Source organism: Aotus nancymaae, unplaced genomic scaffold (genome assembly GCF_030222135.1).
Source record: "Aotus nancymaae isolate 86718 unplaced genomic scaffold, 86718_ANA_hifiasm-v0.15.2.pri h1tg000077l, whole genome shotgun sequence".
Lineage (NCBI taxonomy): Eukaryota > Metazoa > Chordata > Mammalia > Primates > Aotidae > Aotus > Aotus nancymaae.
The window spans coordinates 14,000,140-14,024,798 of NW_026988492.1; the positions used below are offsets into that span (position 1 = coordinate 14,000,140).

The following is a 24,659-nucleotide window of genomic DNA, read 5'->3' on the forward strand; positions in this document are numbered from 1 at the left end:
AATCTTAAAAAAGGAGCAATTTATATCCCATTCATATCCTGGGAGCAACCAATATCCCGTTTAATCCTAAGAAGGGAGCAAGGCATTGTACCTGCACTTGCTTCCGTCCTGTGCATCACTTTGCTTTCACCCTATTCCATCCATCTGGGTGGAATGCACTTTTCTGAACTCTGAATAATGCAGATCCTACCTTCTTGTAGATATGATTTGACTGATGTATGAAATCTCTTATATTCTCCTATTCTCTGTGTTCATTCACTGCTCAGAGTCTGGGATAGACATTCAAGGACTAAATTGGGGAGACAAATGAAGTTGTGTTTACTGTATAGTGTGACAAGTACAATGACAAAGCCAAGCCCAGGCAGCGAGGTGACCCAGAAGAGAGTGATCATGGTAGGTTTTCTATAAGAGTGATGCTTGGGATGAGTTTTGAAGGCAAAGATTTGATTAGATAAGGCCTGACATCATAGCTCACACCTGTAATCCTAGTGCTTTGGGGGCAAGGTGGGAGGATTGCTTGAGGCCAGTAGTTCAAGACCAGCCTGGGCAACTTAGTGAGATCCCTAACTCTAAAAAAAAAAAAATAACTGCGTGTGGTGGCAAGAACCTATAATCCCAGCTACTCAGGAGGCTGAGGTAGGAGGATCACTTGTGCTCAGGAGGTCGAGGCTGACGTGAGCTATGATTGTGCCACTGTACTCCAGCTTGGGCGACAGAGGAGATCCTATCTTTTTATTTTATTATTTTATTTTATTTTTTTGAGATGGAGTCTTGCTCTGTCACCCAGGCTGGAGTTCAGTGGCATGATCTTGGCTCACTGCAACCTCCACCTCCTGGATTTAAGCAGTTCTGCCTCAGCCTCCCAAACAGCTGGGATTATAGGCATGTGCCACCACACCTGGCTAATTTTGGAATTTTTTGTAGAGACGGAGTTTCACCATGTTGGTCATGCTGGTCTTGAACTCCTTATTTCTATTTTATTTTATTTTATTTTATTTTATTTTATTTTATTTTATTTTATTTTATTGCATTTTAGGTTTTGGGGTACATGTGAAAAACATGCAAGGTTGTTGCATAGGTGCATACGTGGCAGTATGATTTGCTGCCTCCCTCCCCTTCACCTATATCTGGCATGGGGAGAAATGCCAGATATAGGTGAACTCCTTATTTCAAGAGATCCACCTGCCTTGGCCTCTCAAAGTGTTGGGACTATAGGCATGATCCTGGCAATATCCTATCTTTAAAGAAAAAAAAGAGTTGATTAGATGAAAGGGAAAAGTTAAGTTCAAAAGCCTGCTGGTAGTAGTTCATTTTGGTCCATGCAAATAGAGCACGTAAGGAAGTGTCAGGCAATGAGACCGGCGATGGAGCCAGGAGCCAAATCATCAAGAGTTTTGTAGGTGAGCTGTGGAGTGTGGACATTATTCTGCAAGCTGTAAAAGTAGCTGAAAGATTTTCTCTTATCACCTTTTTTCTACCTTATGCTATAATGGCTATAATTACTTATGGATACATGCATTTTTCCAAATGAGACTATCCTCCTCATGGGAAGCTATGTTGTTTCATCTCTGTGTTTTCCACAGCGTTTACCAAAACCTTTTGCCAATCGTAGATTTGCTGGGACTATTTTAAATTACTAAAGGACGTAACGAGCCTCTTGGAATCTTTTTCTCAACTAAAGAATGCTTATTCATGTGGTTTGATCTTAATACACTGACATGGGATTTGGATTCACCTTTAAACCTATTTAGCAATTAACATTTTTTTCTTTGTATATGCAATTGACTTCTAATATCTTGGGGTCAGTTGTGAGTGGAACTACTATTCTTATAGTTCTATTCATTTTCATATTTATAAAACAATGTATTGAATAGCTGATGGTCACATGGGTAAAAATAAATAAAAACAGGTAAATTAAAAATCAGAGCCTGTAGCTGCCCCCTCTTCCTTCTTTGGGAAAAATCTGAACCCCAGGTAGTCCCATTTCTCTGTCCTGAAGGTGAGCAGGCTCCAGCCAAATGGCTTCAACAGAGGAAGAGAAGCTCAGAAATGTGGCTGGTTCATGGAAAAAGACTTTGTCTTAAGTCTCCAAACTGTCAGCATTCACACCCTGCCTTATCTCAGTTGACAGAAAATTGGAGGAGAAATATTTAGAATCCTCTTGGGCCCTAAGGACTGGAAAGCAGACAGACTGCTCCGTTCCAAAGGAGCTGAAACTCCGAGTGATGGATTATCTTTGTAGAACATGAAACAGAGAGCATTTCTGTCAACTGTCTGCTTCTACCCATTCATGGTCTGAATGCTCATTCTCTGATTCTTTATTGAGAAGGGGGACATGACTAGAAGGTCACAGGGTTCCAGCTCAGGAGGAAGGTAGTTAACTGGTTAAATTGGCCTTACATCAGCCCCAGGGCTTATGGGAAATCCTGTCGGGAAGAATTTTTATAGCTCTAATGGCCAAGATTAATTAAGCTGATTTCATGTTCATAATAAACCCATATAACGAGGTGACACTTTTACAGATGTGCCAAACTTTGTCCAGCCACAGACTCATTTTACCAGCTTCTTCTTTTTCAGTTTAAATGAATGGAGAAAAAAATGCACTTGATTTCTGTTTGCTTTGTGCACATTGACCTTGGTTGAGGGTCAGCCTGCAGATCTGGGATGAAGGGGATTCTCTCGTCTGTCATACTTTCCCCCTTGTTTTGCAGTCTGTGATGTGAATGGAGACAATGTGAGAGAAAGAACCCGATGATGTAATGAACGTGTTTTCCATAGTGTCATCTGGGCTATTTAAAATGAATGTCATGGCTTTTTAATGTGCAAGCTTTGAAAAGATTGGTAGGACTGTACGTATGTCATGCCCCAATCTGATATCATTATAACAAATCATTACACCAGATTGACTCACTTATGATTCTGAAACATGAATGGTTTCAATATTACTTTAAGGCAAAGTTTCTCAACCTTGGCACTATAGACATGTTAGTCTGAATAATACATTGTGAGGGGTTGTTCTGTGCATTTTGGGACCTACCACGGCATCCCTGGACTCTACCACTAGATGAAATAGTCCCTTCTTGATAATTAAAATTGTCTCCAGATATTACCAAATGTCCTGGTGTGAAAGGTGGGCAAAATCCACTGCTCTAAGGTATATTGCATTTAATGGGTATTCACTAATAAAATTACAGCCTTAAAGTCAAGAAGTCCATTTGCATAACTTGCACATCCATGTGTTAATAACCAGCCAGCACTCACTATCTTTTCTACATAGCCAACATTTAGCTAGATGCTAATTCTAAACAATGAAGAGCACTTGACAATCACTGTTTTGAAGTGCTGAGAGCCTGTAATGCGGATACTAACCAATAGTTAAGTGAATAAGCTATTACACTGAAATTAGAATATAAATGAACGAGATTCCAACTTGCCAATCACAGATGGGCGTTTGTCCTAAGCTAAACAGCGCATCCCAGCAAGTACTGGGGCAAGTCTTAATGGCCAAGCAAGGGCTGAATCCTGCCAGTTTTGGTTTTGTGGGATATTGTTTTCATCAAACCTGTCATAATAAATTATGTAGGGGTTAAAAAATACTTGGAAAGAATTCAAGTTCTCCAAAAGATAAGGAAAGCATTATGTTTATTTGTTTGTTAATATCTTGGCTACTTTCAAAGATGACTTAAGATTTTTATAATAAAGTCATAATTTATGGATTTTTCTTTTCCAACTTTCCCTGGGGAAACTCACTCAAGTCCATAACTTCAACAATAAATTTGATTTTTGATTGATGGTTGATTTTTTTTGAAAATTTTTTCTAAAATTCTTTTTTTGTTGAGATATAATTCATATATCAAACATATATAACCTCAGAAACATAGATTTTACACTTTAAAGTATATAAATTAGTAGTTTTTAGCATATTTATAAGGTTATATAACCAACACCTCTGTGTAATTTCCAAGCATTTCTCACCCGAGAAAGAAACCCTATGCCCATTTGCAGTCACATGTAATCTCCTTGTCCTTGTCCCCACCCCCAGTCCCTAGAACTACTAATTCCTGTCTGTAGATTTCCTGGTTCTGGACATTTCATACCAATGGAATCATACAGCATGTGGCCTTTGGGGTCTGGCTTCTCTCACCTAGCATAATGTCTTCAAGGTTCATCCTGAGCTTGAAACCAATTTCTCCAGCAATCTACTTTATCAGCCCACCTATGCCTCAACTGAACTTATCATACTCCTCCAAAACTATTCCCACTCTCAGTCAGTGGTGTCCAGTTTTGCAAACCATAAGCCTGGAGACCATCATAGGCATCTCCTTCTTCCCCATTTACAACATCCAGTTGATTAGCAATTCTTCTCCATCTCCAGTGCCACTGCCTTAACTCAGACCCTCAGTAACCTCCCCCAGCCAGATTGGTTTAATATCCCTTAACAGGTGTGTTAGTCTATTTTCATACTGCTATGAAGAAATATCTGAGACTGGATAATTTACAAAGAAAGAGAGACTTAATGGATTCACAGCTTCACATGGCTGGGGAGGCCTCACAATCTTGGTGGAAGGTGAAGGGGGAGTAAAGACACGTCTTACATAGCGACAGGCAAGAGGTCGTGTACAGGGGAACTGCCCTTTATAAAACCATCAGATCTCGTGAGACTTATTCACTATCACGAGAACAGTACAGGAAATCCTGCCCCCATGATTCAGTTATCTCCCATCAGGTCCCTCCATGACATGTGGGGATTATGGGAGCTATAGTTCAAGATGAGATTTGGGTGGGGACACAGCCAAACCTTATCAGCAGGTCATTTTGTCGTCAGGCTGCCCACACTCCATGCATTCTCCACACTTTTTCTGTAGTAATCTTTTGACCATCTCCCTCTCCTGCTTCATTCCTCCGTGGTTGACCTTTGTTCTCTGGAGCAAGGCCAGAAGTCTCAGCAGTATGTATAGGGCCTCTTGTGATCTAGCCCTTTCTACTGACTTTCCTACTTCTCCAATCTGCTCTCTTACTTTTTCCTGTACTCACACTTCAGCTGTAATATACTTTTTGAGCTCTCTCAAAGACCTCATGTGTTTTAACTCTGTCTTTGGATTAGACAGTCCCTTTGTCAGGACAAAGGGACGTGCTGTTCTTTTAGTCTAGGATGCCTGGTTGCTGCTTCTTCTCCAGGAAGCCTTCTCTAATATCCCTTGCTCTTAATCTGGGCAGTGGCTTTTTCTCTCATGCTTATATATGTCAGAGCAATTGCCACTTTGTAATTTTCTATTTCCTACCTATCATTCCCTCTAAATCGTGAGCCCCTCAATATAGGTATTGTGCTTTTGCACTATTCTGCTGGGACTGCCATTACAAAATACCACAGGTGGTTTAAACCCAGGCGTTTGTTTGCTCACAGTTCTGGAGACTGGGAGTCCATAATCAAGGGGTTGGCAGGTTTAGTTTCTTCTGAGGCCTCTCTTCTTGGCTTGCAGATGGCCACACTTTTCCTGGGTCATCACATGTCATGCCTCTTGTCTGTCCATGTCTGTGTCCTAATCGTTTCAGTCATACAGGATTAGGGCTCACCCTAATGACTCCATTTTAATTTATTTATCTCTTTAAAGAAGATCCTATTTCCAAATACCATCACATTCTGTGGTTCTGGGAGTTAGGACTTCAACATATGAATTTGGAGAAGACACAGATCAGCCCATATCAGCCTTTCATTTTCACTTTCCCAATACCTAGGCCTTAAACAAGGTCTCAAAAACGTAAGAATAAATAAGAGAATATGAGAGTAAAGGTCATGGAGAGGAGGATGATTGGAAAGAAGGGAGGAGGGAGAAAAGCAGGAAGGTACCAAAAAAGACATACCAGAAACCCAAGGTTTCATTGCTAAATCTTCACATCAAATTTAGTGCTGGGCTCAATTCTGACTTCCTGAGGCCAGGAATGGGGGAAAACACTGAGAATTACGTCAGACTTTATAAAAGATTATTTTCAGTATAGAGAGTTTATAACATTCAAAGAGATAGACATATTTTATAACAATTTTTTTTTTTTTTTTGAGACAAAGTCTTGCTCTGACATCCAGGCTGGAGTGCAGTGGCACGATCTCAGCTCACAGCAACTGCCATCTCCCAAGTTCAAGTAAGTCTCATGCCTCAGCCTCCTGAGTAACTGGGATTACAGGCAAACACCACAGAGACTGGCTAAGTTTTGCGTTTTTTTTTTTTTTTTTTTTTTTAGTAGAGATGAGGTTTCACCCATGTTGTCCAGGCTTGTCTTTGACTCCTGACCTTAAGTGATCCATCCACCTTGGCATACCAAAGTGCTGGGATTATAGGTGTGAACCACTGTGCCTGGCTGTATTTTATAACTTTAAATTTCTCTCTTTAAGAATATTAATTTCTGCCATTTCTTTTTGGATTGTGTTTAAATTTAGAAAACTAGAAAAACTTTCTGATCTAGGATTTATAAATTTAATTATAAAATCTAATGTCATTCATTTACTTGGCCAGGTGGGGGAATAAAAATAAGTGGTATTTCAATTTAATTCACTTCTAAAAACGACTTTATTATGCCTAATATGAGCAGGATTGTCACCACATTTTCTGTCTCTGTCTTCAATATAATTAAGTCCTCCTACAGAGGATTTAGCACTGACATTTGAAGGAAATTGATAGAGAACTCAAAGCAGATAAGAAACAGTTCTTTATCCTGTGACTTATTTTCAGGAAAGACGGCCTATGTAAGGTTGTGTCTAATTTAAGAGTTCAGTAAAGGTCTTCAATTTTGGGTGCTATTGACATTATGAGAACCACAGGCGCTCCATCGTGGTCTCGTGTGACCTTTGGCAAGACATCCACTCCATCAGGTGCTCGGTTTCGTTTCCTCCAACACAGGAGAAGGTTAGATCAGGATCCCTAAGGACCAGTCTAGCACTATCAGTGTGAAATTTTGTAAATCCTGGAAAGTTGCAGAAATTAGTATTCCCGACGTTCTCTCAATAATTTTAATCTGGTAACTGACATCACTATCAACCATCATTTTGGCAAAAGTTTATTAAATAATTATCAGGTGGCCAGGCTGTGCTGAGTGAACACTTTGTATACATTACTTACTCAACACTCCTCGTAAATGAGGAAAGCCTTATTATACTTTTATTTTACAGATAAGGTGACTGAAGCTTAGAAAAAATCTGAAACTTCTGCTAATAAATAGAGGTGTGACCAGGTATAGTGTCTCATGCCTATAATCCTGGCACTTTGGGAGGCCGAGATTGTTGGATGAATCACTTGAGGCCAGGAGTTTGAGACCAGCCTGGCCAACATGTTGAAACCTAGTTTCTCTTTTAAAAATACAAAATTTAGGCAGGCGTGGTCGCATTCGTCTGCAATCCCAGCTACTTGGGAGACTGAGACATGAGAACTGCTTGAGCCCGGGAGGTGGAGGCTGTATTGAGCTAAGATTGCACCATTGCACTCCAGCCTGGGCGACAGAGTGAGACTCTGTCTCAAAAAAAAAAAAAAATTACAGGTGCTTCCAACTGAATGCTAGTTATGTAGTTCTGTGGTTTGGTTATAAGTTCTAACCATTGTGTTGTATCACCCGTGGAAATAAGTATTTGGTTAGTACTGAGCTTAGACTGGGCTTGTCAGAGCAGAGTTTAGCAAGTCATCATGCGTCTACTGTGACAGTACGTGAGAGCCTCTAAAATGACATTAGAACTTTTGGAGCCCAGCTGTCAAAGTCCACTGGGAACACATCTGAAGTGAGAGATGAGATTCTTCATCTTGCTGCTGCATGGGAGAATGCACAGAGCAACTGAGGAACACCCAGTAGAAGAAGGTGGGAGCCACCTACTCTAGCTGTTGAACTTATGCTGAATGATTCTGAGAAGGGATTGTATTGGGTTGAATTATGGCACCCTCCCACAAACACAAAGAAGATGTATTGAAACCCTTACCCTCAGTACCTCAGAATGTGACCTTATTTGCAGAATTTGACTGTATAGGGTCTTTACAGAAGTAACCAAGTTAAAATTAGGTCTTTAGGGTAGACACTAATCCAACATGACTGGTATCCTTATAAAAAGGGGAACTGTGGACGCGGAGACAGACACGCACAGAGGGAAGATGATGTGAGGACACACAAGCAAAGACAGTCACGTGACGAGTGAAGCATATCCAGGCCAAGGAATGTCAATTGCCCAAAAACACTGGAAGCTGGAGTGGTAAGGACAGAGTTTTCCCCAGAGCCAGCAGAGGGAGCAGGGCCCTGACCACACCTGGATTTTAGGCTTCCAGCCTCCAGAACTACAAGACAGTGCGCTCCTGTTGTTTTAAGACATCCAATTTTGGTATTTGATCACAGCAGCCTCAGGAAATGAACACAGGGGTGCAGGGAGCTGAGCTCAGTTCTGGGTTGGCTGCCATCAGTTCAGCAAATATGTATCTCAGTGAGCTTTGCCCAGAGGATGGGAGGAAAAAGGGGGCTCTGGGAATATTAATTGTAAGACAGCACTGATAGTTTAAAAGAAAAACTTGGTCAATTTGCAGCTGCCTCGTGGCTTTATATGGGTTTTGTTAGAAATAATTATTGTTCTGTTAGGAACATCCCAATCTGACTATCAACAGGGTTGATTTTCATTCTCTCAGATTTTATCTTAAGAGTCATACATTAATTTTTTTTTTTTCTGAAGACAGGATCTGGGTGTGTCACACAAGCGGGAGTGCAGTGGCACAATTTTGGCTCACTGCAACCTCTGTCTCCCAGGCTAAGCCGTTCTCTCACCTCAGCCTCCTGAGTAGCTGGGACTACAGGTGCTTACCATCACACCTTGCTAATTTTTGTATTTTTTGTAGAGACAGTGTCTTACTTTGTTACCCAGGCTGGTCTTGAACCCCTGAGCTCAAGTGATCTGCCTGCTGTGGCCTACCAAAGTACTGGGATTACAGGAGTGAGCCACTGTGCCTACCCTAATTTTAATTAATTAGTTCTTATTTAATTTTTACTTTAAGTGGTGATATACAGTAATAGACAAGGCAAGAAACTTTACCTTTGGTTCAAGTTTATTTATTTAAACCATGTTAAACTAGATAAATTACATTTTCCTTCTGACTCAGTGATACATTTGTTTTTGATTATGAATACCCCGGAAGAATCAAAAGACTTTTTTTGTTCTTTATATTTTAACAGAAGCAATTTCATTAAGACATTTCTGCCCTAAAACCCAGCTGGTTGCATTGATGTGGAGGGCAGCAGACTGCCGCACAGTCATCTGTAAAGGATGGAGGTCTTTTGAAGGCAATGGGCACCTGGGACAATGGCTAGGTGAAGGAGATTGGGAAGAGAATCACGCAAAGGAAACAGGCCAAAAAGACTCAAGTCGTCTGCTTCTAAAGTTTGTCTAGGACTGGCCTTGCCATGAGGAAACGGTGAGTCAATCCTGATCCACTGGCTTCCTTCTGAGCACAACTCATGGCTACTTGTTTACATTCTCATGCTAGAACCAAGGGTTCCATTATTGACATGCACTGTGGCTAGGCAGCTTTTGAAGGCCTGCCTATAAATCCATCTGACAGTTGGAACCTTTTTTACGTTACCTGCCATGGTCTGAATCATGCATTCCCCCCAAATTCAAATGTTAAAACCTAACCCCAAAGCAGACAGTATTGAGAAATGAGGCTTTTTGGAGGTGATTAGAATGGGATGAGTGACCTTATAACAAAGAGGCCTGCGGGAGCTCATTCACCTTTCTGCCACGTGAGCATGCAGCAAGAAGTTTCCATCTTTGAAGCAGAGATTCAGCCCTCATCAGACACCACATCTCTTGACATTTGGGTCACAGCCTCCAGAACTGCCAGCGATAGATTTCTATTGTTTTCACATTACCTGGTCTAAAGGATTTTATTGCAGCAGCCCCAATGGACTAAGACAATAACAAACCTTCCCATTTACAACTGCCCATCCCTAAGTGCAGCTCCACATGCAAGGTCTGAAGATGACAAGCTGTTCGCAGCCTCTGACGGGGAGCAAACATTGAGAGAGGCAGAAATTATATTCACCCTCTTTTTCTTTTTTTTTTTCTTATAACCTCTTGATCTCATTAGTGTTAAATCAATTTTAACCTAAAGCTGCCTCCTTACGTATTTTAAGTTTGGCCTAAAGGTTTCTGTGTACGTCGTAAACTGTAGCCTAAATGGAATTGTCAACAGACTGTAGTCTACCCTTGTGCCGATCACTGAGTTTTGGCCAGTCAAATGCAGGCTAACTTTTCAAACCATGTTCAAATAAGCCATACACCGAGCTATAACCAATCCGGCTGTTTCTGTCCTTCACTTCCATTTTCTGTATGTCACTTTCCTTTTTCTGTCCATAAATCCTCTTCCACTACGCGGCTGCCCTGGAGTCTCTGAGCCTACTCTGGCTCAGGAGGCTGCCTGATTGGCAAATCATTCTTTGCTCAGTTAAACTCTCTTACATATAATTTGGCTGAAGTTTTTCTTTTAACATTAGCAGCATCCTTGAGACTTGGATACAGTCAGCCACAGGTTAAGTTAGATGTGGAATGAATCATGTTTCTCTTCAGTTCTCATGTGCCCTAACTCTTTTTTATTTTATTTATTTATTTTTTTGAGACGGAGTTTCACTTTTGTTACTCAGGCAGGAGTGCAATGGCGCGATCTCGGCTCACCGCCACCTCCGCCTCCTGGGTTCAGGCAATTCTCCTGCCTCAGCCTCCTGAGTAGCTGGGATTGCAGGCATGCGCCACCATGCCCAGCTAATTTTTTGTATTTTTAGTAGAGACAGGGTTTCACCACGTTGACCAGGATGGTCTCGATCTCTTGACCTCGTGATCCACCCGCCTCGGCCTCCCAAAGTGCTGGGATTACAGGCGTGAGCCACCGCGCCCAGCCATGCCCTAACTCTTATATTATATTTCTGATTTTCTTTTCATTTCAAAAGGAGTCCAGTTATTGATTCTTTCATTTTTAAAGGTATTAGATATATACTTTATAAAGGTATTATACATAAACACACATATTTTTAAAGGTATCATACATCTATACATATATGTCACAATTTGACAAAAGCACTTCAACATAATCCATAGAGAACAGTCCTAGTAACCCCTGATTCTCTCATACTACTTTGTAGTCAACCCTATAATTTCGAATTTTCCAGAATGTCACATAAATTGAATCATATAGTTTGTAGCCTTTTGAGTCTGGCTTCTTTCACTTAGGCTAATGACTCTGAGGCTAATCTGTGTTTTTGGAGGCTTCTGTAGTGTTAGCAAGGTCAGTGCTGAATAGTGTTTCATCGTATGAAGGCACTGAGGTTTGTGCGCCCACTCCCCAAGTGAAAGACACTTGTGATAGTCCTAGCTTTTGTTAATTATGAATAAACCCACTATAACTATGCATGTGCAGGTTTTCGTGTGAACATGAATTTTTGCTCTATTTGTTTTTAATGTGGAATATGCTTAGGTTAATGAAAAGCAGCAGAGAATCTCTAACTTATTGAAGAATCTGTAACAGCTTATTTAGGAAAATGAGAATAGGTACCTAGTTGATTAAACCCCTCGGGGGAACAGGGAAACAGGAGAACCTAATTAATGTAGGCCTGCATTTCTTAGTTGCCAACTGAACTTGCCAGCATTTATTTTGGCAAAAATATTTTTGGAACTAGATTCTTGAGTTAAAGCAATGAGAGGTGTTAGGCCAAGTGAGAGGAGCTCCTAGAACAGATGTCTTGTGTAAAGTAGGCAGCCACATGGTTTGGTAAAATACGTCTTTTTCTACAAATCCTCATCACTGCCTGATGCCGGTATGAGGTCAACTTAGATAAATAAGGAAGAATCAACACTTCCTATCTATTAGAATCTCTTGCCATGTAATTCATAACTGCTAGAAGCTGATTGGTTTTGATAAACGATAAGTGTGTATCTCAAGAAGACAAGTGTGCAATGGTCCTAACCAGTTGGTACAGGGTGAGCTGTTTAATGATGTTACAGGTCATGGCAACTAGGTTTCTAGCCATTGGGGCTCATTGTAAAGTCTAACTGCCTTATACACTGATTTGATGCCCAGAGTAAGAAAAGTCACAAGATCACTTACAGAGTAGCATATACAAAAGATTTTTTGAGACTTTCTTTTATTTTCTTCTCTCCATTGTCTTGGGTTTCCATGCAGTCTTCCTCAGCTTTTTACATAGACCGATTTCTACAAGGCATTTGTGAGCCGTTGAAAGCAGAAAAAAGCATTACCCACATTTCATTGGAGATCAAAGACAGAGGCAAGGTTTCTTCTGATTCATGTAGATTAAATCTCAGTCTTTCGTTTTTATATCAGCTATAATGCATAGATTTGAGAAACTGTCTCAAGTTCCAACGCTTTTTTAATTTGAAGCACCATTGTTGTGATTACAAATTCGCTGGGTGCCAACGCCACAATTTTGCTTCCTTTATCGGTGAGTGTTTTTGTTCCTAAGAAAATGTGTTTGCAATTAATGGCATCTTGTGCCTTTAAGTTGCTTTGGCTACGGGCCTGTAATTTGCTTTCTTTGCTTTGCCTCCGGGCTTTTGTTTGTCCTTTCTGTTTGCCTCTAAGGAAGCTGAAATGGATGCAAGTTGTCTTGCTGTCCCAGGATCTTTTTGAACATCTGTCTAGTCATCTGATCATCCATTTCCTCCTCCCACTCGCAAAACCCCACAGAGACAGAACTTGCCCAGGTTTGCACATATGGTTGATGTTCACAGCTTGAAAGTGTCCAAGCTATTTAAGTTTGATTTTCATTTTAATGAAAGCTCATAGTTTTGCCCAGAGATGAAAGGAAGGTGTTAGAAATCCCCAGATTTCCAGGTCATTAGATCACTTAAATAGTTCAACCACGGCTGCTTCATTTTCGGTAGAGGAGTGTTTTAATGAGCACAATTCAAAAATATCCACCTTAAAATTTTAGAGGGTCCGAAATGTACTTTGGGTGTCTGGTTTCGAGAGTTCCTTTGAACTTTGAAGATTCCATTTTAGTGGATTATATGGTTACCAAATAGTTTCTAAAAACAATCAGAAAAGCATTTATGGAAACATCCAATTAGAGAAAAAGTTTTTAATATTCAGTGCCCACAGCTGCAGGCAGAATTCTTAAGCTGGGATGCTGACCACTGAAATTGTGACTAATCTTTTGAGCTCTACCTGGCTTGTTATGGTAATATCTGGAGGAGGATTTGGGAACTGTAAAAAGATAAAAGGATTTTGAGAATGATTGAACTCATACTTTTCATATCTCCAGGGCCTATCTAGCACACTCCCTGGTCCATAAAAGGTTTCCAGTAAATTTATTTGAAACAGAATTAAACTTGGAAATGAGAGTAATAGTTCGTGATATAGTTAACTGGAACACGATTATGCATGAACCAGATATAATACATAATCTTGTTCAGATATGAACTTCTAAACTTTGGATCTGTCCTCAGTGAAAACTGATGATGTCCTCAACCCAGTGGGGCTGGGAATTCTCTTATTTCATCTTAGGTGATTCATATTCTGATTCTCCGTGGAGAGTACTGCTCCAGACGCCTCTTATGTTACTCTGTGTTGAAACGGACTGATATACATACGTAGAGATTTAAAAATAACTATTTTTAAGCTGTTTTTAAAAAATTCAGAAGCCTTAGTTTGTACTTACGTCCTCCCTCCCCCGCCAAAAAACCTGGAAGTTTACCATAAATACATAGTTTTTATCAGTAGCTTTCCAAGTGGTTTATTCTCCATTCAGCATTCTGCAAAAACACCCACTGCTATGATTTATCACCCTGGGAATAGTATCCTTGATTTGATGGTATTGCAGTTCTTCTCTGTTTATCTGGCTCTCTTGCTCAAAGGCGTCATTGATTCACCCACTTAGCAGTGGTGGTAACAGTGGTTTTAATTTTTCTTTTGTTGGGAAGAATAAATTGAACTTTGAGACCAAGCAAAAAACATTTTCTGTGGGGCAGGAAGCTATTTTGTGACAATCCCCGTGCATCACTACATCATCATCTCTGGGTGAGGACACTTAACATTTCTCTTAATTTCACACCTACCATGAAGCGAGCAACATCGTATCCCCAGACCTGAATACCGTATTCTTCTCTGAATACATGGAAGAGAATCCCAACAGAGGGGACTATGTCAGGCTTGGGAAAGGTGGTATTTGTAGTAACTTCCCCCGACTCATCTGCCTGTGTTTTAACAGTATCAACCACAGAAACTCAAAAGTGGCACAAAACTGCCAGGCTGTTGAAGAGAAGTTATAGTAAGAGCTTTTTATTTTATTTTTTAAGTGTAAGGAACACTGAATATAATGGTTAATTTGTCAACACATTCTTTCCCTGCATTGCTTCTCATGGACTGATGTTCTGATAGGTTGGTGTAGAGGTCTTGAATCTGAACATAATCCTGAGAGTTTTGGCTCCTTCTCCGTGGAGCAATGCTTTCAGAAAGCATGCCCATGTTTTCCTGTACAATAACTTCCCCTCTCCACCCACACCACATACGCAGCTGGGAATATCTCAATATGCTTTAAGGGACATCCCCTGCTTCCTCCTTAATCCTGTGGGTCCTTACTGGGTTCCACACCCTCTTACAGCTGTAAAAGTCGTCAGACATGGAGCTGCATTTCCTCACAGGGGAGCTGTGTCCAAATTCAATGAGCCCAAAGTGAGAAACACATACCCATTTTTCCATCAGATGTTATTAAGCCAATAGTTCAATATTTAGTCCCATAAGTAGAGCTTCTGTGAAAGACGGTGACAGAATTTATAATAGGGAATATATGGAAACAGTCAGAGTCATTGGTGATGGGGAAAGGAAATCCTTTCACTTAGGAGAGAGGGCTATTTTATGTCCTGTCATGCTTTTAGATTTTGAATTCAGGGGCCTTGCAATGGAATTAGAAACTTAGTGTTTGGGCGAGGGCAAGAGGCCAGATGAATTTCAGCATTTTTTCATAGTTCTTTTAATAACTTATTTGATCTTGAGCAACTTCCTCTGAGATTCAACTTTCCCAGAATCATAACTGGGGTACTTATTAGAAAGGCAAATTACTGTGTTAGAGAAGTTGGAAACGTGTCCTGTGGCTTTCAGACGTTTTCTGACTTGCTGATTTGGTCTTGATTGATTCTGCTCTGTGTTTGGTCAGTTCATCTTTGCGGCATTGCCCTGTCTTTTCTCCCAGAGCCATCTCACTCTTTCCATCAACACCTCCTTTCTCCTGTCCTGTCTTTTCTGCAACAATGTGAACCACGTTTTAAGGACTCTCAAGACTTATCGTATATTCATATCTTTCCTTCCCTTGACAAGGTGAGAGTGTTAGCAAATAGGCAGTCATTCATGAAATTGATTTTTTAATAATAATGCTGTGAACTTCCTAGTTAAAATGTCCCAGATCATCAGAGCTCTCACAAGTACTCTTAATTTGATTTCAGTTTATTGTGATTGACACTCTGCTCATCGATGTCTTTGTATTAATGCGAAATACAGTGAAGAAGAAACTGCATCCTTTTTTTTTTCTTTTCTTGAGGCCACACTTTCCTGGGGATAAAGCGAGGACAACAAGAAGAATCACAAATAAGTGTTTTTCTCCGGCTCCTCCTTCACCTGCCCTGCCATTGCCCCTCTTTAAATTCCTCCAGACAAGTTAAGTTGGTTTCTAGATGATGGATCACATGGTGCTCTGAGCACAAGTCCTCTTGGTTGCCCTGTGGCATAATGATTATTTGTTTGCTGCAGGATTTGCTTGTTGTTCCTTGTTGACTGCAGAGGCTGCAGAAGCAGCTCCCTGATGCCTTCAGTGAGGTTCATCATGTCCATTGTCAGGAGCGCTGTGTCTGGTGAGGCCTTCCATTCCTGACTGCTTGTACCAATGCTGTTGGGTCTTGAGTTCTCAATGTCCCAGATGCTTTAAATCATATTTCTGTATTTTATACTTTCCCCCATGCATTCACGGGTGAGGGTCTAGCAGATTGTTTGCAAAACAGAAGATCCACTGTGCTCGAATGGTCCTTCCTTTCCAGTGGTAGGGTACTCTCCTGTCACCAAACACATGCACCCTAACTCCCTCTCAGTAGGACGATAGGTTGATTCTTCCATTCTCCCATGAATCACAGGAAGCTCCTTGGTTCATCTTCTGAAGATTCTGCCCTACCACGTCTCTTGTCATTCCAGATGCAAAGGTAAACTTAACTTAGGTTAATCTGCAAATCCTATGGCAGGAACTTCATCCAAGTAATAGCTTTCATTTTGCTCCTCTTTGTAATATGGAAGTCAGGGGTCTAGCTCTGCATCCATGGCCTTGCCAGGGTGATCTGCTTGCACATGGTCTGCTTGGTCATGTGGCTGAGTAGTGTGGCCAGTGAGAAGCCGCTCAGTGATTTCAACTCACCACCTGAGGGTTTTTAACATGCACTTAGAATGAAGACCCCCTGGGCAAGGCAAGGAGGTACTTCTACGTTGCTTAAGGTTTTGGCGAGTAAGAAGAAAGTATAGTTTTGAAAGGAAGCGGTCTTGTAATGAAGAATGTAGCAGTCCATAAAGAAGGTAAGTGCCGTGGGACATATTTACAAAGTCCTTGCATTAATTTTTTAGGGTTGCCATGGCAAAGCGCCACACCCTCCTTCTGAAGGCCTTAGGGAAGCGTGTGTCCCAGGCCTCTCTCCCAGCTTCTGGTAGGTCCTTGGCTTGTGGCTGCATAGCTCTGATCTTGGCATGGCATTCTCCCTGCCATGTGTATTTGTCTGTTCCCATGGTGTTCTTTTATAAGGACACCAGTCATACTGGATTGGGCCCACCCTATTCCAGGATGACTTCATCTTAACTGAAATAGAGTCATCTGAAATTTCAATTATATTTCAATTATATATACATATTTCAATTATATCAAATAGTGTCATCTGTTATTTTCAAATAAAATCACATTCTGGGATATTGTGGGTTTGGACTTCAATGTATGAATTTTGGGGTGGCACAGTTGAATCCATAACCTGCCTCTTTCTGCTCTATTCCTGGATGTGGAACCAGTTTAGACTGGAAGTCAAACCAGGATAAAACCATTGTCTCTGTTTGTTTGACATAGGTATGGCCCAGATGTACTGTTCAGACACAGAATTCAGACACTGAATTTCTGACATTTTTCTCCCAGATGAATATGGTTCCTGAACAAAAGATAGATCTCTAAAATACATTTGCCATGCAACTGATGGACTGCTTAAAAGTAACGACCCCGCAGAGGTAAAGAAAAATGAGAAAACAGCAACATAAACCAAAAAAAAAGAAAAACCCCAATTTTTAAAAACAAAAGTTTTACTTACATTACTAACATTTTTGAACCAAATTGCATTAGGTCAGATGCTTCTAATTAAGAGCTGCAAAATATGAGAAGGATTTTTGTGCTTGGATCAGGACCTATTTTGGCCATAATTACAATTTAGAACACAGGATATTACAGAGCTCTCTGTTCTACTGCTTGAAAGGAACAAATCTCCCGTGAGCAATTAGTTCCTTTAAGTCACTTCTAATTTAATGATCAGACTTTAAATGGAACAAGTCTTTCTGGTATTGGCCACATTAAGGCAGGGACTCAGGAGAAGAAGGAACCTATGGACTTAATTTTTCAACTTGCTACATTTACATTCAAGGAGGGAAAAAGCCTGTTTCGAAAAGTGATTTTGAGGGAAGATTTAAAAAAATATGCTCTACTTCTTTTTCTTTTCTTTTCTTTTCCTTTTTTTGTTTGAGATGGAGTTTCACTCTTGTTGCCCAGGCTAGAGTGCAGTGGTGCTATCTCAGCTCATCGCAACCTCCGCCTCCTGGGTTCAAGTGATTCTCCTGCCTCAGCCTCCCACGTAGCTGGGACTATAGGCACCTGCCACAATGTCCAGTTATTTTTTTGTATTTTTGGTAGAGAGAGGGTTTCACTATGTTGACCAAGCTGGTCTCAAACTCCTGACCTCGGGTGATCCACCCAACTCCGCCTCCCAAAGTGCTGGGATTACAGGCGTGAGCCACTGTGCCCAGCCAAAATATGCTCTATTTCTACCAACAAAACTGGCTATGTATTAAAAAGTGGAACTTTCTTGTTTTCACTTTATGCCATGCCCTGAAGCTTGGAGACAGAGAAGACTTATTTGGGGACTGAATTTGGTGTGGGAGTGACTGGGCCAGGACTTCCGGTTCTGTAACGTGGCTTCTGCACTCAGGCCATGTGCTGTCTCTTCCCCTATTTGCACAGCCACATATAATAAACATTGCCAGCAGGGGATATAGTGACCAAACTTCTACTTTATAGGAGGATCGTGTGTTTGGACTTTGACATCACATTAGTTCAAATGATTAAGTCTTTCACATTAATTAAATCACCAGCAGATAGAGGTTGTAACTTTGTGGTGTCTTTAGCAGTTTCATAAGGAAAGATAATGGTGTCCTGTTTGATGACAAAGGTTTGGTGTATTAGTCTGTTCTCCCACTACTATAAAGAACTACCTGAGACTGGATAATTTATGAAGAAAAGAGGTTTAATTGACTCATAGTTAATTGGCTTAACAGGAAGCATGACTGGGAGGCCTCAGGAAACTTACAATCATGATGGAAAGAGAATGGGAAGCAAGCACATCTTAACCATGTAGAACAGGAGAGACAGCGTGAATGGAGAGGTGCCACATTTTTTTTTATTTTTGAGATGGAGTCTCACTCTGTTGCCCAGGCTGGAGTGAAATGGTGTGATCTCGACTCACTGTAACCTCCACCTCTCAGATTCAAACGATTCTCCTGCCTCAGCCTCCCGAGTAACTAGGACTCCAGATGTGTGCCACCACACCCAGCTAATTTTTGTATTTTTAGTAGAGATGGGGTTTCACCATGTTGGTCAGGCTGGTCTTGAACGCCTGACTTCATGATCCACCCACGTCAGCCTCCCAATGTGCTGAAATTACAGGCATGAGCCACCACGCCCAGCCAGTACCACACACTTTTAAATTACCAGGTGTTATGAGAACTCACTGCCACGAGAAGAGCAAAGGGGAAGTTTGTTCCCATGATTCAACCAACTCCCACCAGGCCCCTCCTCTGACATGTGGGGATTAAAATTTGAGATGAGATTTGGGTGGGGACAGAGAGCCGAACCGTATCATTTGGTTATGCTAGTATTTACTGCTTTTCTTTCTCATACAACTAAAACCTCACGTGAGAATTTTATTTGAGATATTTCTACTTCTTATTGGTGGCATTGTCTCAAATCAGAATGCTTTTGTTTGAGGTTTACTGCTGTTAAATTCTTCTTTAACCTGAGATAGGAAAATGACACCATGAATTTACAAAATCATTTGTAGACTGTGGAATAGGGAAAGAAATAGGAGACAGATAAGCAGATATTTTTGTTTTCTTATTTTCCCTCCTCCTGAACTCCAGTCCATCAACAAATCCTGTCTTTCTACATCTAAAATATGTCTGAAATCCACCCGCTTCTCTGTAACTACTTCTCTCCAGTTTCAGCCACCAACAGCTCTACCAGGGCGACTGAGTTTCTGCCTACAGCTCTAGTGTTGGTACATTGCATCCTTCAAACCTAGTCTCCATCCAGAAACCAGGTTGCTCTTGCATGAATCTGTCACCATCCTGCTTACTCTTTGACTAAAATCCAAACTGTACTTAGCCTAGGCAGCACTTTGTGAGCTGTGCCTTTTGAACCACACCGAGCTCATCTACCTCCACACTCCCCCCTCATCCTTCAACCCCACACATGCTGGGAAATTGCTTTTTTTCCAGGGTCTGCAAATGTGCTGAGGATGTTTCTGTCTCGAGGTCTTCCCGCATATGACTCCTTCTGTCTGGAGCACCAGGCTTCTGTCACCTGCTCCCTGCCAGTACACACTCACACATGCAACTCACACACACAGATGCACACTCACATATACAGGCACACTCAGATACACATTCATGTATGCACACACACAGATACACATTCATGTATGCGTACACACAGACCCACATTCATGTATGTGCACACACAGACACACATTCATGTATGCACACACACAGATACACATTCATGTATGTGCACACACACATGTATGCACACACACACAGATACACATTCATGTATGTGCACACACAGACACACATTCATGTATGCACACACACAGATACACATTCATGTATGTGCACACACACAGACACACATTCATGTATGCACACACAGATACACATTCATGTATGTGCACACACACACAGACACACATTCATGTATGCACACACACAGATACACATTCATGTATGTGCACACACACACAGACACACATTCATGTATGCACACACACAGATACACATTCATGTATGTGCACACACACAGACACACATTCATGTATGCACACACAGACACACATTCATGTATGTGCACACACAGACACACATTCATGTATGCACACACACAGATACACATTCATGTATGTGCACACACACAGACACACATTCATGTATGCACACACACAGATACACATTCATGTATGTGCACACACACAGACACACATTCATGTATGCACACACACAGATACACATTCATGTATGTGCACACACACACAGACACACATTCATGTATGTGCACACACACACACACATTCATGTATGTACACACACCGCTGGCTTCTTCCTGTTGTTCAGGTCTTAGCCTCCTTGTCTGGCTGCCGTGTCTGGTTGCTTTCTTTCCCGTCATTCTTTACCACTGCATCTTGCTCCTTTATTTCACATCAGCTCTGCAGTTTTGCTGCTGGGTATTTCTTGTTTACTAACCTCTCTCTGTCTATTTTGTCCATGAGATAGGTATGACATCAGTTTCTAAGAAAAATCTGGGCATACGCTATTCTTAGCACATGTTTGACAAATAATAGGCAATAAATATTGTGGAATGGATAGATGAATGAGAAATGGAGAAAGACAAGAAAAGAGAATGGGAAGAAAATGAGAAAAAATGTGCCTCCTCCTCATAATGTGAATGTTGGAAAAAGCTTTTGAATTTCAAAAGAAGGAATGAATAGACAATGCATAGGTAAATGGTTATTATGCAGGACTGTCTACTTGGTTCATTGTGTGCCATTTGTCTGGAAAATTTCCTGTTCAACATTGTGTGTTCTGAGCAGAACTTCTACAATTAGAATTATGCCACTGTGAAAGTGCTTGCCCTTTAACTGAGAAAAAATGAACTGGGAAATTAATTGTTTTATGGGAATCTCTGGTATATTTCATATCTCTGATAGATCTCACATCTGTATAGCTCTTCCTCGTTTTTTAGATGTCTACTCTTTCATGTACCACTAAATGAATCTTATTTCTGACTGCAGTCCCACTTCATTCACTTACTCACAGGCATTTTTGAGTACCTACTATGTTCCAATACTCCCTAGACTTGGCAATAATTTTTATGTTACTTACATCGTTTATTATTCCAATTTAAGGATGTGACTTTACATTGAACAAGCCTTTCTTCCTTTTCTAGACTGGAAAATCACTTCTTATTCTTTCTCCCACCTACCATTCAGAATCTAGCTCTATCTTCCTTTCTATGAAGGAAGAGTCACTTTCACTTTAACTTGACTCCTCCGTCTGTGTAACTCCTGTAGTGTTTATGGCTTTACACTACCATTTATGATTTTTCAATTTTTTTTACATGTAGTAGTTTGCACTTCACCAACAGACAAAAGTATTTGAGGGCTGGGAGTACATACCTTTCCCGTGTACATCATTTTGCTGAGTTTCAGGTGCACGATAAGTGCTCACTAATTATCCATTCATAGGTTATTTATTTATTTATTTATTTTTGAGATAGAGCTTCACTCTTACCGCCCAGGCGGGAGTGCAGTGGTGAGATCCCAGCTTACTGCTACTTCTGCCTCCTCTGTCGAAGCTATTCTCCTGCCTCAGTTTCCTGAGTTGCTGGGATTACAGGTGTCCAGCATGCCCAGCTAATTTTTGTATTTTTAGTAGAGATGGGTTTCACCATCTTGGCCAGGCTGGTCTTGAACCCCTGACATCAGGTGATCCACCCGCCCTGGCCTCCCAAAGTGCTAGGATTACAGGTGTGAGCCACCGTGCCCGGCCCCATTCATAGGTATATTAGTTGACATAATTGCTGCTGTGAGTACATGGGAACTACAGCAAGTAAGCCCTGCACACACATAGGGCATACAATACACAACCATCTCAAGGACTTGGGAGTCAAATACAGCAGGTGGGGTTGCTTTCAGTGGTTGTTAAGGAGCAGAGCCAGGATACTATCCATAAGTGCATAAGCCAAAGGAATTGGTCTATAATGAAAGCAGAGACAAAAGAAAGTATCCCTCAAGTCAATGCTGAGATATCCAAATACCATCCAGGAAAGAGGAAGCTTCGGTACAATAAATTGACGTTATAATTCCATCGGCAGACATATTCCTGGGTGAGAGGGCCGGAAGCACCTTGCACTGGGAGATTCATTTTCAGATCGTCCCACTCCTGTGTTCTGCTTCCATGCACACCATGAAACCCTCTAATAACTTGGCTTCCCATATGCTTGCTTCTCATTATATCATCATAAGCAGGCATTAGGTCTCTGCAACTTGATTAAGGCAAGTGTGCCTCTCAGGGGTGACAGAGCTACTTCCGGCATACTCAGTAAAATCAAGTTTCTTAACTTGCCAGCTTGAGACCAGACCTTGGGGTGTAGTGAATTCATCAAGGTAAATGTAGTAACCTTGTGGGAACCTTCTCTGCAGCCAGCCATACTACTCAAAACTGAAAAATCTCTCTGTACAGTAATTTTCACCTGCATCTTGCTACATTTTTTTTCTGAATAGAGGAAGGCGCTCCCACACCTTTGAATCCTCTGCTTCTTTCTGTCCTGGCAGCAATGAAGAAATCTTAGTCTAGACACCTTCATTTCTAGAGAAAGGGCAGGTGGGGCCAGCTTATCCTCCTTGGGCTACTGTCTTTTGCTTTGTTATTTAAGCTCAGCCTTTCCTGACCTGCAAATTTTTCTTAACTAGGAAAGTGGAAGAAAAGAAACTCTCAACTCGTGATGCCTTTAGAATTCTGTGTAGAATTCCAAGAAGTCAACTTGCATGTATATACAATTCTGTTGTCTGTTCTTAAAATTCAGAAATAATTTTAGAAATCACTTAGACTAATTTTCCTATGACAAAGTTAATAGCACACATATTGGGAAAGTGAAATGGCTTTGACAGATGAATAGCAGTCAGCATTAGCAAAATAGATCCTGCTGCTTGTCGATCTTTGATTATTTGCACTTCCACTAATGCTGCCACCCAAACTAATCTGGCACAGTGAGTAGCCTCAAACAGCAGGAGCTCCAACAGAAATATATGTGAGAAGTATTATGCTCTTTTGGAAGAAAAATCAAGTGGCAATGACAGTCATGTGCCTCTTTAATTTTTTTTTTTTTTTTTTTTTTGAGGAAAGGTCTTGCCCTGTTGCCCAGGCAGGAGCACAGTGGTCCAATCATGAGTCACTGCAGCCTTGACCTCCTGGACTCTAGCTATCCTCCCACCTCAGCCTCCTGAGCAGCTGGGACTACAGGCATTGCACCACTATGTAACACATACTTGTAATCCCATCTACTCAGGATTTAAAAACTTTTCCGTAGAGGTGAGGTTTTGTCATGTTGCTCAGTCTGGTCTTCAATTCCTGGCCTCAAGCGATCCTCCCACCTCTGGCTTCCCAAAGTGCCTGGATTGCAGGCGTGAGCCACCGTGCCTGGCCCTCTTAATTATGTACAGAGTTTTTGGGAAAAGTGTATGTTTTACCATCACAGATGCTGTTTAACTTTCTTCTCTACTTAGAGAAGAAATTTTAAAAAAGGTCAGTGATGTTCCATTTCCTTATTGAATTAGAAATTAGTATTTGCAGCCATGTAGTCTGTCCTGTGTTTCTATAAAGGAATACCCCAGGCTGGGGAATTGATAAAGAAGAGAGGTTTATTTGACTCATGGTTCTGCAGGCTGCACAAGAAGCATGGTGCCAGCATCTGCTTCTGATGAGGGCTTCAGAGAGCTTCCATTCACGGCAGAAGGCGAAGGGGAAGCAGAATGCCACATGGCAAGACAGAGAGTAAGAGAGAAGGGAAGGAGGTGCCAGGCAGGCTCTTTCTAAACAATCGGATCATGTCTGAACTATAGAGAAAGAACACACTGATTAACATAGGGATAGCACCAAGCCAGTCCTGAGGAATCCAGCCCCATGACCCAAACACCTCCTCCTAGGCACCACTTCCAACACTGGGAATCCAATTTCAACATGAGATTTGGAGGAGACAAACATCTAAACTATAGCAACAGTCCCACCTTCAAACACAAACAGAATTCTTGGCCCCTTAAAAAATTAATGAGAAGCTTTTGTGAAGGAAAAGGCTGTCCTGGATGCCTACAGGTCTGTGGGGTCTGAAATTTGGACAGATCAGTGATTCTGAACCACTTCCTCTGTCAACGTTTGCCTTTCTCACACCTGAGTCTCTGTGAGTTGGTAACATGGGTGAGAGACATTCATCATGTCCTATTGTATAGTATTATTCCAAGGCCTTATCAATAATCTTCAAGACTATTCGAGGTACTAAATGTCATAGACTAAAATTAATCTAAAAATACT

General features: G+C 41.2%; 1 long non-coding RNA gene across 1 annotated transcript in view; it reads left to right on the plus strand.

The window, feature by feature from the left end:
• The first annotated feature begins 9,227 nt into the window (after nucleotides 1–9,227).
• The window catches only part of LOC105715697 (uncharacterized), a 224,262-nt gene continuing 208,830 nt past the window's right edge, over nucleotides 9,228–24,659 (plus strand). The window contains exon 1 of the long non-coding RNA XR_010339486.1: nucleotides 9,228–9,428. This is a non-coding gene — a long non-coding RNA (uncharacterized LOC105715697). The remainder of the gene's footprint in view (nucleotides 9,429–24,659) is intronic.